Source organism: Rousettus aegyptiacus, unplaced genomic scaffold (assembly GCF_014176215.1).
Source record: "Rousettus aegyptiacus isolate mRouAeg1 unplaced genomic scaffold, mRouAeg1.p scaffold_m13_p_3, whole genome shotgun sequence".
Lineage (NCBI taxonomy): Eukaryota > Metazoa > Chordata > Mammalia > Chiroptera > Pteropodidae > Rousettus > Rousettus aegyptiacus.
Window position 1 is genome coordinate 12,085,630 of NW_023416306.1, and position 12,978 is coordinate 12,098,607.

The 12,978-nt window shown below is 46.6% G+C and overlaps 1 pseudogene; it reads left to right on the forward strand.

Moving 5' to 3' along the window:
- Positions 1 to 11,220: 11,220 nt before the first annotated feature.
- On the forward strand, positions 11,221 to 11,339 carry LOC118601515 (annotated as a pseudogene).
- The last annotated feature ends 1,639 nt before the right edge of the window (positions 11,340 to 12,978 follow it).

Consider the following 12,978-nt stretch of genomic DNA (forward strand, 5'->3'; position numbering starts at 1 on the left):
GTCGGAAGTGACCTCTCTTTGAATAAACCAGGTCTAAAGTCTGGAGAGAAGGAAAGAGAGGTTACAGGTCCTTGGCCATTTGCTCTTTGGATGAGGCCATAGTAGCTTGGGAAAGAGGCCCTGTGTGACTTGGCGGATGGAGAAAAAGAGCCCTTTGTTTTCTTTGGCCACCGTTTGGCTGGCCCAGGAGTGGCCACAAGCGGAGAATGGTTATTGTGTGACATCTGCTCCCCATTTTGCAGGGCCATTGGAGCATCTGGCCTGGCAGGCAGACGGGCTCGTGTTTTGGTGAGGGCAAGGGCTGCGGGATCCCTCAGGTCCGGCTGTGTGACCGGGGCACTTTATTTGAACTTCCTCAGACTTGGCTCCGGCACCCCCGAAACAGAGCTTCTAATTCAGACACTTCAGAAGTCTAAAGTCCTCTGAGGATTCCTGAGAGTTCCTTGGGTAGGGCTGGGCTGGGCTGGGGGGTAATAGTCCCATGGTCACTCAGGCCCCTGCAGCAGACAGGAAACTCCTAGACTTCTACAAACTGCCCCTCACACCTGGCCTCTAGTTTGTGAAGATTCGTGGGGCGCTGGAGGAGTTTATATCATAGAGATACTAACGATGTTAAAGTGTACTCGAGGCATCTCCATCCTTTAAACGTTCTTTATCTGCTCTACCACTGTGTTGCTTAATTTTATGTGTCAACTCGACTGGGCTAACGGATGCCCAGATAGCTGGTAAAACGTGACTTCTGGGTGTGTCTGTGAGGGTGTTCTGAGAGAGATTAGCATTCGAGTCAGTATTCTTAGGAAAACAGATCCCCCTACCCAGTGTGAGTGGGCACCATGCAGTCTGCTGAGAACCTGAATAGAACGAGAAGGCGGAGGAAGGCTGGATTCGCTCTCTCTGCCTGAGGCATTCATCTTCTCTTACCCTCGGACATGGAGACGCCTGGTTCTCGGGCTTTCAGAATCAGACCAGGACTTATACCACCGGCCCCCCAACTTTCAGGCCTTCAGACTGGACTGAATCACACCACCAGCTTTCCTGCTTCTCCAACGTTCAGACAGCAGATCGTAGCAATTTTTGGTCTCCATAAGCACATGAGCCAGTTCCTGGAATAAATCTCCTCTTACATGTCCCAACTCATACAACCACCTATTGGTTTCTTTATTCCTTGGAGACCTCCCAGCCCCCCTCCATCTGCCGAGTCCTATGTTAGTTTCCTAGGGCTCCTGTAACAAATTACCTCAAGCTGGGTGGCACAAAACAACAGAAATGGATTGCCTCACAGTCCCGAAGGCCAGAAGTTCCAAATCAGGGTGTCAGCAGGGCTACGCTCTCTCCGAAGCCTCTAGAGGAGCCTCCCTCCTCGTTTCTTCCAGTTTTTGGTAGCCCCAGGTGTTCATGGCTTGTGGCGGCATCACCGCCATCTGCCTCTGCCTTCACATGGCCGTCTTCCTTCGGTGCCTGGGCGTCTGTCTTCATACGGCATTCTCCTCTCTGCGTCTCTGTTTTCCTTTCTTATAAAGATGCCAGTCATATTGGAGCAGGACCCATCTTAATGGATTATGGTGTCATCTGAGCTGTTTCCAAATAAGGTCACAGTCTTAGGTATCAGGAGTTAGGGCTTCAAGGGCTATTTTGGGGGAATGCAATATGACCCACAGTGATCTTCTTTCCTCTTCTTTTATCTCATCTGTCTGCCTCCTGACTCTTCTCTTCCAGGCTTGGCTCCCACCCCGGAAGCTCCACTTCCTTCTCTATTATGCAGAAGCCTTTAGCCATCCTAAACGCCTGCAGCCAAGGTCTATCCTTACTTACCTCAGCCGTCCAGATGACCATGGCTTTCAATTTAGCAGTTTCTTTCTTCTTCCTTCTTATTATAATTAGTATACAAATGAGATCATGTTATACATACCGTTATACAAGTAGCTGCTTCTTCTTCTTTTTTTAATACTTTGTCATAAATCACGAGCATCTTTCCATGTCAGCAAATATACTTCTACAACACACTTTCTAAGGGCGGTGTAGAACTTGGTCACGTGTGCCTCGTCCGTAATTTAATTAACCAATCACCGCTCGCAGGGGACGCAGGCTGCTTCCGCTTTTGCGCCACCGATCACGTGGCTGTAATAGGCACCTCTGCGAGTTTGAGTTCCAGAATTCAGTGGTTTCTCCTTATGGGCTCTTATCTGTGCGCACGCTCTCTGGGTGTACAGGAGGTACACATTTTGCCAAGCGAGCAAAGTAGTTGCAGCCAGAGCTGAAGAAGGGCTTAGATTCCTGACGCGGCACCTTGAGCTGTCCATGAATAGGGCCGAATGATGCTCCGGTGCCTTAAATCTGCAGGCCTGTCTCGTTCTAGAAGGAAACGAATGGCGCCCATCCTGGAGTCAGTGTTTAGAAACATACAACAAAAGGGAAGCTTTATTAACACTGGAAATGTACTCTTAGCTCGGTTTCCTTTTCAACACCCGTCTTGTTCATCTCACAGCTCAATGAACTGTTAACGTCACATATATCTTTTGTTCCAGCAGTGAATCCAGTTACTCCAGGCTGCTGCTAACTGCAGACAGATGAAATTTAGTTTTCTCAGGGAGCAAGAGAAAAAGGGAAAGATTAAATCTGCGTGGATGGTCTTGGCAGGGCCGAGGTGGGGGTGGGGGTGGTGCATATTGGTTTTTTAATCCATGTGCTGTGATCGTCAACTTCAAATCTGTTTTCCTGTGTTGACAAACGCCTCTGTGTAATCCATTCTTTGGCAAAAAGTGTTGAGTTGACTACAGGGCACTTGAAGGGAAGCTGAGAGCTATCGGGATTCCAGAAAGAGGCATTTTTCCATTCCTAGAGGGATGGCCCGCCATTTAATCCCAACTTCCCTTGCAGACAGTTCACTCCTGATGACAAAGTGAGATGATGACAAATGGAAATGTAAAGACAAAAGCCTAGATGCTTTGCCTGAATGAGACTGACACCCTCCTTGACTTGACCTTGAATGCTTTCTAGCCGATGTCCATCCTGCCTCTGACCCTTGCTCTGAAATTCCCCTGATTCCCAGTCAGACCTTTTCTGGCTTATCCTAATCCGATGATGTAATTCATTTGGGAGGGGCGGGGTGGGGGGAACATGTCAGGACTTTCACTGCAAATTTCAAGTTCAAACGGACCCTCTTAGCTTTGGTCGACTTTTCCAAACTGAATGCTAACCCTGGGCCACTTCATGGACCCATGACGATGGGAGTGGAAATTGTGGAGTCGAGTTCAGGCCCTGAAAGCAATCAGGCTTTGGAATCAGAACATGTGGTTCAGATTCCCCCTGCAACGTTTTGGGTGAGTCAAGGCACTTCTTCACCTGTCACGTTGGGCCCAGGAGAGATCTAACTTCTCTGCACCTACAGGGGCTTTTGCTACTTTCAAGAGACACGTGAATGAAACAGCACTTTGAAAACTGCCAAGTATTTGGCCACTGGGACTCACTAATTCCTGGGAGAAACATGAGAGTGTGATTTGGAGTTTGGCGGACATGGGTTTGAGTGCTGTTTCTACCTCTCTGAGTTGAATACTATGAGTTCTCGTTCATAGTATTTGTAATAGCTAACACTGATCGAGGGCGTAATATGTGCCATGTAAAATTCTCAATATTTTACATGGGTTAATATATAGACTTGCACTGCAATTTTTCATAGGTTAGGTGCCATTAACATCGTCATTTTAGGGAACAGAAAACTGAGGCACAGGAAGATGAAGAACTTGCTGAAAGTCACGCAGTTGGTAGTTGTCATAGTCGGGGTCTGAGAAACCAGGCAGAATTCTACCTCTCTCATTGGGTTGTCTCCCAGAATTCTCCGACCTAAAGTCACTGTTTTTCCCTTTTAATTGACATTATGTGATGAGATGTTCCAAGTTTATGCTCATATCCTCTTCCTCATAAAACAGCCCACCAGTCAGCCTTAGCATTCATTGACAATTCTCACCTAAATCAGCCTCTGCAATGATAGTTACTGATAGTGATATTTCTATTTCCATCATTCCTTCTATGTTTATTAGCTGGAGTTCTTCCGTATGGAAAAATTTTCCCTTCTTCCCCACTTGTTAATTAACTAATCAACTAGTTAATATCAGCATGAAATTTGTGGATTTCTTTCTTATTTACTGAGTTGTGACCCATAACAGTCAATATTCATTGTGATGCTCAAACTGTCCCAGATTTCCCCAGAGGGACCCCCTTCAGGCTGGCTCCCATGCACTTTTAAGCATTTTTTTGCTTTCTGGCACAAGATGTTGGAGGTTCATCTTGTAATTTCCCACCTTGCCCTCTTCAAGGTCAGATGACTACTCATGGTCTGGGCCATCAGAGACATATGGGTTTACCCGGCAGGCTAATTTAATATTCCATCAAACCTACAGTATTTAAGTCTGAATTTAGTATTGATTTGGGAGGGACAGGAACAATAGTTTTTGATGAATAAAATTATACACTTCTTTATTTAGTTAAAAAGTAAAAGACTAATGATAAGATATTCCAGATAATACTCTTTGGGAGTATTCCTTAGTCATCAGCTGACTGGCACAGGGTTGGTGGTGTGGTGTGCAGTTGAGTCCTGCTATTTGAACAGATTGGGGTGGGGGGAGTGACTGTTGGCACTTGCTATGACAAGGGACAGGATGAGTTGACTATTTTCCGTTCTGTAAGGAATTGCAGGTGAAAACCTGAATTATCTGACACCACATTTCTGGTGGATTTCAGTAGGCTTCATTTGGCACATCTTATGGACTGCTATCCCGGGCAGCTGCCCAGCTGCTCACGCCTATTCTAGCTTTCCCATGGCTCCAGAGTGGACCAGGGTCACAGCAAATTCTTCTAGTTGGTAGTGACTTCCTTTTGCTATTGTTTAATGCTTCTTATTGTACCCAACCACAACTTATCACTTCTACTCATATCCAAATACCAACTCCATTAAATATTACTTGACCCCCTCCCAGCTTGGACCAAGAATAAGGCAGACAAACAAATGGAAAACAAAAAACAAACAATAAGAAACGTTTCTCTTAAGGTGGAGCCCCCTCCAAAGGCTGTTGGGGTCCCTTAAGCCACTGCTGAGACTGGCAGCACAAATTAAGGATTTGTCAAGATTCTCTCATAAACGGGCCAAGTGCTCCTCTGTGCAGGCCTCGAAGAGAAAGTTGGAGAAGCAAATTGGTGTTGTAAACAAGCTCTCAAGGGCAATGTTTTCTTGAGACAAGAAATTGTTTACAAGCTCCAAGGGAGCACCATTTACATAAAACAATCACCACGCTCATTACCAAGCATTTTCATTTGTTCATTAAAACAGGTACCTGCAGGACTTGGCAAACCTTTGTTCACTGGGTTCTGTGGATTCCTGTTTCTCTAAAGGGGGGGTTGGGAGGAATATTTACTTCTTTAACGTTTTCCATCTGATGATAGTAGTAGATACCATTTACTCACCCCGGGCTGGCCATTTTTGATACGTTTTATTGTTTAATCTTCACAATAACCTTAGTGGGGTAGATCATACCATTCCATTTGATACAGGAAGAAAATAAGATTCACAGGTACAAGGTGGCTCAGCCAAGACTTCCCAGCGGGTTAGCAGTGAGGCTGGGCTGGCTGCTTCTCTGGGGCTGATTGGATGGGCTGTAGCCCACACTACTCAGAAGCTGCGGGTAAACGGAAGGCAGGCAGGAGGCACATACGATTGTTTTGCAGCTCTCCCTGCAGAGTTCCGGCCTTGGCAGAGAGATTAGGATCTCCAAGATGTCTGCTGGAAGAGAGATTTTATAAACGGTGAAAAATAGCATGGAACTGAGAGCCACTTTGGCTTCAACCTCGGTCTAGCCCTGCCATACTGGTCAAATCACATCTGTTCTCTGGGTCTCTGCTTCTCCACTTACAAAATAACTGGTTTGAGAGGTTCATGGATCTTGACCTGATCGGTTGTTAGTGTTCTCAGGCGGGGCACCTGTGAAATTACATGTAAAATTATGCGCGTTTATACATGTTTCAGATTCTCAAAATGGTTTGTGGACGAATAATGCTGATTATAATGACAACAGTAGTGACAGTTTATTAAGTGCTTAACAAATGCCAAATACTATCCTCTCTACATTATCTTATTTACTTCTCATAAAGCTCTATGAAGTAAGGATTATCATTACTTTCATTTTACAAGTAGGTGAAACTGAGGCTCAGGGAAGTCGAATGACTTAGTTAAGGACTCAAAGCTAGTGAGAGGCAGAAGCCAGGGTAAGACCCCAGGGAACTCCAACTCTTCACCACAGCACGGTGCAATATCCTTATTATTCCAAGCTACTTCCTCAGGCCTCAAAGATGTAAAGAATGCCCTCATGGAATGATAGCCCCTGATAAACTGTAATTTGGAAGAAGGGATTCATAGGGATCGTTGATTAGTACACCTTTTAAAATATCCCTTGCCCTGGAGAAGTCACTGGTTTGTTCAAGTGCTCAGCCATTCATTCGACAAACAGCACATTCCCTGAAAGGCTGGCCTTGTGCCAAGTGCCAGGGGTATGGAGCTCTCCCTGAGCTCGCAGCCTCATGGGTGAGTCCTAGGTGGAAGCTGTGGCAGGAAGTGATCTGAGCCATGGCTGATGTATTGGGACCTGGGGAGGGGAACTTAACCCTGTCTGGTGCAGCCGGAAGGACAGAAAAGGCCTTGGCGAAGTGCCAACTAATTTGGATTTTACAGCGCTTTCACGGGACAGGGACAATGCCAGGAGAGTCCATGCCAGGAGAGCTTTACAACAACTAACAAAGAACTCTTGTTGAGACCTCACTTCTCCCAGGTGCTTGCAGAGCTGATGCCATTCTGCCCTCACGCAATCTCCGGAGTGAGTGCTGTTGTCCTCAATTTACAGCCGAGAAAACTAAGGCTCAAAGAGGTAGAGTAACTGGATAAAGTTTATGAGGCGAGAAATGGCAACAGCAGGATTGGAACTCATGTCTGTCTGACCCCCGCATCGAGGCACATCCACACTGAGCACAAGGCCTCCTCCATCCTCCTCGTGATATTCCGTGTGCCTGTGGATACGGCCTATCATCCATCCCATTTAATCTGATTAAACGGAAGATGAGGAAGTGAGGCCCAGAGAAGCAGCAGGGTCTGACCAAGGCTGAGTAGGAAATCGGCTCCAGAGTTGGGATTCCTGCCTGGGCCTGCCCGACGCCAGAGCCTCTACCTCTTTCAATGAAGCACAAAGCAGGCCTTTAAAAACTCCACGCTCAGGCTCCAGGCTGAAGAATTGCCACCACCAGCTTCCCCCGTCCCAATGCACTGTGCAAATTCAATGTCATCACGCAGCTCAAATGGGCTACCTGAGTATGAGCCTGTGCTCTGCCTCTGTTATCCATGTGACCTGAAGCGGGTTACTTGGCCTCTCCGAGCATCTCTTTTCTTGGCTGTAAAATGGGAGATAATAGCGTAATACTGGTTTTAGAGCGTGAGGATGAAATAAGATGAGGCATGGAGCCTGGCCAAGAGTCCCTAACTGCTCCATCATTCCCACTTTTATTTTCATCGCAAATAGAAAGTCATTCAATACATTATAAAGTTGCTGTACTGGTGGAGGGAGGAGGGGGTGTAGGATTAAAGATCTTCCCACCTCTTCCGAGCCTGCGATTCTCAGATTCTGCTGTTATTCCCGTTATGTGACGTCACTTGCACACCTCCTTCAGCTAGCTCAACCCAGCACCTAATCAGCAAAGGTAGTTTAGCTCCAAGAAGCCAGGTTGTGCTGTTGTTTCGTGAGAGCCTGGCGGAAGTTCACAGCGGCTGTGGGAGGGGGTGTGGAGGTCTCAGTTGCAGGTGCTGCCCTTTGCAGGCTGCCTGCTCCCCGCCCCTGCATCCCCCACATCCCTCCCTGCCTCGCCTCCTCCACTGCTCGCCTCCTCTCGTTCTGCCCACTCAAGCTCCAGAGCTGCAGCCGTTTGTTCCCAAGAAGAAAAGAAACACAAGCCCTTCCAATCCCAACTACCTCAGGTAACGTAAAACAAAAACAAAAAAAACAAAAGTGAGGTGACACACACGCCTAGTAGTGTTAATGTGAGGAAGCCATGAGCCAGGGATCCATGTGAAGCCCCGTGGTTGTAAGACTCAGAGCTGGAACACACGTGCTGGTTTTTATTCCAAAAGTGAGTTCTCTTTCTCTTGCTCACCTGCCTCTTCTTTCTATCTCTTTCTCTTGAGAGACTGAATATACAAAGGGACAGTGGCCAGATCATCCATGACAAGAGAACTCTAACCCACATCCTCTGCCGCCATTGGCCCCAAATAGCCAGGACTTGGTCAATAACTGCGAGCTTTCTTATTGATTTCGCCCTGGCTTCCAACTCAGGACCAGCCAGAAAAAGCCAAATATTTTCCCCAAACCAACTCCATTGGATGCTCCCTTCCTGTCAGCCCAACTCCAGCTCCCCTTGCCAACAGCCTTCCACCTGAGCACACCTGAAACCTCCCTGCTCTAGCACACGCTGAATAAGTAGTCCCTGTTCTCATCTGGTGGTCTTTGCTCATTTCCACACTTTCCACTCCTGAAAATCTGCTTCTTGCCCTAAACATCCTCACTTCAGGTCTGGACTACCCCATGAGCCTGGCAGATATCTCAAAGCTCAGTCCATTCAGCATTCACTCGTTGCCTCCTGAGTCTTCTTCAAATCCTGTGCCCCTGTCATTAAGTTAAATTTAAATCCGCCGGTGACTCTCCACAGCTCAGGAACAAAGCGTTACTTCCATCTCAGGGCTGGACTGGGATGTAGTTATATGTGCTTGTTTTCAAGGTAGACAGCTCGGTTCAAGTACAACTATAAGCGTGTGCCTTACAAGCTCCGGATCTCAGTTTCCTCACCTGTAACATGGGTACACTAATGCCTCCTTTATGAGATTGCTACGAGTTATGAGAATTAATGAGATCATTTATTCCTTAAACCAACAGATAATTATCGATTGCTTGTTATGTCCCAAACACTAGATATAAAGCAATGAACAAAAGAAGGCTCTCCCCTACCTTTGAGGGTATTACTTTGGGGAGACAGGAAACACAGACACACACAATGTATCAGGTGATCGATGGCAATGCAAAATGAAACAGCCTCTTTGGAAAACACTTTGTCCATTTCTTAGAAAAGTAAACATAACTTTACCATACGATCCTGCAATCTCACTCCTATGCATTCGCCCAAGATAGATGAAGTTTATTTATAATCACCAAACATTGGCAACAACTCAAACGTACTTTAACGGGTGAATGGATAAACAAACCATGATATATCCGTAAAGTGGAATACTACTAAGCAGTGAAAAGGAGCAGATAGCTACTACACTTCACGGCATGTTACGCTCAGTGAAAGAATCCGGACTCGGGGACTAGTACCCTTATGATTCCATGTATAGGAAACCTAAAGAAAGCAAAACCATAGGGACAGAAAAGAGATCAGTGGTCACCAGGGGCTGGAGGTAAGGGGGGACTTGACCATAAGGGACCACTAGGGAATGTGTGTGTGTCGGGGGGCGGGGGGGGGGAGTTGATGTAACTCTTTTTTGGTGATGGTGGTGGTTGCATGACTCTAGGTATTTGTCAAAACTCACACCAAAAGGGTGAATTTTACTCCACGTAAATTGTATCTCAAAAGATGTATTAGTGCCAAGAACATAATATGTAAATGTTCAAAGGGAAATAAAGCAGGAAAAAGTAGTAGGAAACGGCAGGGAAGGGGGTGACGACGGGGTTCAGGGAGGACACTGGGGTAGAGACCCAAGTGCTCTGCTGACATTTGAAGCGAAACCTCCAAGAGGCAGGGACTGGATGCCCAGATGGCCTGAGGCTGGAGGATGAAGGAGCCGCCTTACCGGAAAGTACTGTGATGACCACGATGTTTTATGCACAGAAAGCAGGGGTGTTATGACTCTCTGGCTTGGACTTCTCTGGCCTCGGGGTCCATCTTTGCAAAGTGGCCTCAGAGGGTCGTGAGACCTCCTCTGGCCACGCTATCTGAATCCGCACCCCTCTCCCACTTTCGTCTTTTCTTTAGCACCGGTCACCATATAGGTGACTTATCTTGCCTGTCGCCTGTCTCTTCCCCTGGCGTGACAGCAGGGACTTTCACAGTCTGGGCACCGAAACAGTATTTGGCTCATAGGATCTGCCCAATAAATACGTTTAATTAACGAATAGGCATATCTTAGAGATCACAGTACCTTTAGCAATTAGCCAGGGGGCTGAGCTAGAGGAGGTGGGTGACATATTTGCTCAGTGAATGAATGACATCACATGCATGAGAGCACAGAGTTGGGGACGGGAAACAAAACCCAGTTTCAGCTGAGGGAGAGCCCTAGGTCTTTCAGTGTCTGTGACAAGAGAGTTCTTATTAAAACGTGCTTTAGCGAACAGAAACAGGTCTTTTAATCTTGAACCTCTGTCGTCATTCATTAGGCACCTGTCCCCGTGGCCATAAATGCCCTGCTTGCTACCACAGGAGGGGTCAGTTTGGAGACACCCATGAATTGTCCACGAATCCCGGGGGCCCGCTCTGCGGGATCTGCGTCCACTTGGCTGGAGGGCAGCGGCTCGCCCTCCTCTCCAAGATAATCCGTTTCTAGGTGAGGACAGACCGGCTGCAGCCCGCCCGGCTCCCCCGTGTTTACTAGGCGCGTGTCCAGCCTATTTCATATGGATTAGGTGGAGGCACAGGGTCCTCGCGTGTTTCTCGGTGCATTTCAGAACCTTGTGAAATTACATTATAGATTCATCGTATAAACAGGATACGGAGCGCAGCCCTCGTCAGGCGGCCTCACAGTCAGACGGCGGCGATCGCGAGGCCAACTGACACGGAGGCCGGCTGCGTGCGGAACCTGTGCAATAAACTGGTCACATGTTTGTTTATTTAATCTCCAGCTTCTAAAAGCCAATTTGGTAGCGAAAATAACCTTTTTTTTTTTTTTTTTGCACATTTCGGCTGGGACGTAATAGGACGAGGGAGCCGACTGGCAGATGGCAATGCAGAAGGTGCCCCCTTTAACAGGGCTGCGGGTTGGGGCCAGGTGAATGACAGCGACTCGCCAGCCGTGTGGCCTTGAGCAAGGTACTAAATCCTTCTGAGCCTCCGTTTCTTCACTATAGACATGGGAATATCTATAAATATCTGTGCCATGTTATAAGAAGTGAATTACGCATAAATTAGAAGCCAACTACACTCGTCCGTGGCCATGCCACCCTGAACGAGCCAGATCCCGCCTGATCTCGGAAACTAAGCAGGGCCGGGCCTGGTTAGTACCTGAGTAGGAGACCATCTAGGAAGACCAGGTGCTGTAGGCATAAAAAATGAAAAAATAAGGGATTGTAAGCTGACAAGGTCCTTGCAATCTGTGAGGTCAACCAAGGGTTGCCTTGCCTAATAAAATAAAATAAAATAAAATAGTAAAATAAAAACGAGTTAACTATATGCATCTGTGTAGCACAGGGCCTGACAGTAGTAGGTGCTATTAGCTATTTCAATGGACTTCACTCATTCATTCATTCATTCATCACTATTAGTTCCTGAATAAATATTGAGAACATACCACAGTCACCCACGTATCTAGTATACCTGACAGAGCTTGACCTTCACCATGAAGAGTCCTGGGTTTGAGCTCTGGTTCTGCCACCTGCTCGTTGTAGGACCTACAGATAAGAACCTCTCTGAACCTCACTTTCCAGGTTTGTAAAACAAGGATTTCACCTCCATTGTGATTGTTATTGGGATTAAATGATACAGAGACTGCAAAGGTACTGACTGTAAAAATGACAACGTGTGATAGATAGATAATCAGGTTCGTTGTTATAATGATAATAAAACACACTTAAAAATAACTCTTCTAAGCATTTAATGTGTTTAACTCATTTCTCTTTATTACAACCCTAAAAGACAGCTATTGTTGTTATTATCATATTGCATATGAGGAAATTGGGGCACAGAGAGGTTAAGTAGCTTGTCTCCGGTCATCCAGTGGGTAAGAGGTGAAGCAGAAATGGACCCCAAACAGTCTGGCCCTGGAGTCCTGGCTTTAGACCGCATCCTCTGCTGCCCAATAGTCGTAATCATAATAGCGGGCAGTACTTACTCAGTGCCAACTCAGGACCCAAAGCTCTTCCAGAAAGCCTGCCCGCATTATCTGGAGTGCCCACAGATCTACACGTGCCAGCTTCTAATGGGTTCTTGATGGAAACAATAGAAATTCACTCTGCTTAACTTACGCAGGGAATAGGAATTTATTGGGAAGATATTAGGGAACTCGCAAAGTTGACACGAAGGCTGGAGAACCAAGCGCCAAGAGCCAAGGGAGACAGATGCAGCCGGATCTCACTCTCTCTGAAAGTCTGGCTCAGCTCAGGTCCTGGGCCAGGCTCTTAGCGCTGTGTGTGTTTGGGATCAGGCAGAGAGGGGATTGGCTCCCTTTGGCTTCCAGGATAGGAAGAGGGGCTTCGTCTCTTTCTTAACTTGGAAATTCCCTGATAGACAGGGGATTAGGATATTCTATAGCTTCAAATGACAAGTGATGGGAGGTATTATTCCATTTAACAGACGTGGATGCTAAATGCCTTGCCCCAAGTGCTGAGGCTGAGACGGGAGCTCACTGCCTGGCTGAGTCCCTGTGCCCCTCCCAGGCCCAGGATGCCTTTCCGAGGGCACAGATGGATGTGACATAATTTTCCCTGAAGAGTCTCAATTTCAATGTTTAAAATACAATGATATCTCAAAAATGTTTATACCCTTGGATCTTGGTTTTCTACCGAGTTAGGGACCATGAGTTTGTTTGTTTGTTTGTTTGTTTGTTTTACTGTGGAAATAATAAGAATTATGATGACTTTGTTTATTCTGTGGAGATAGTGGATACAACTTAAACATCCAACATCAGGAGATCTTAGAGAAAGGTACGTATGTATGATGGCATAATATGTATTCGTTAAAGCTAAT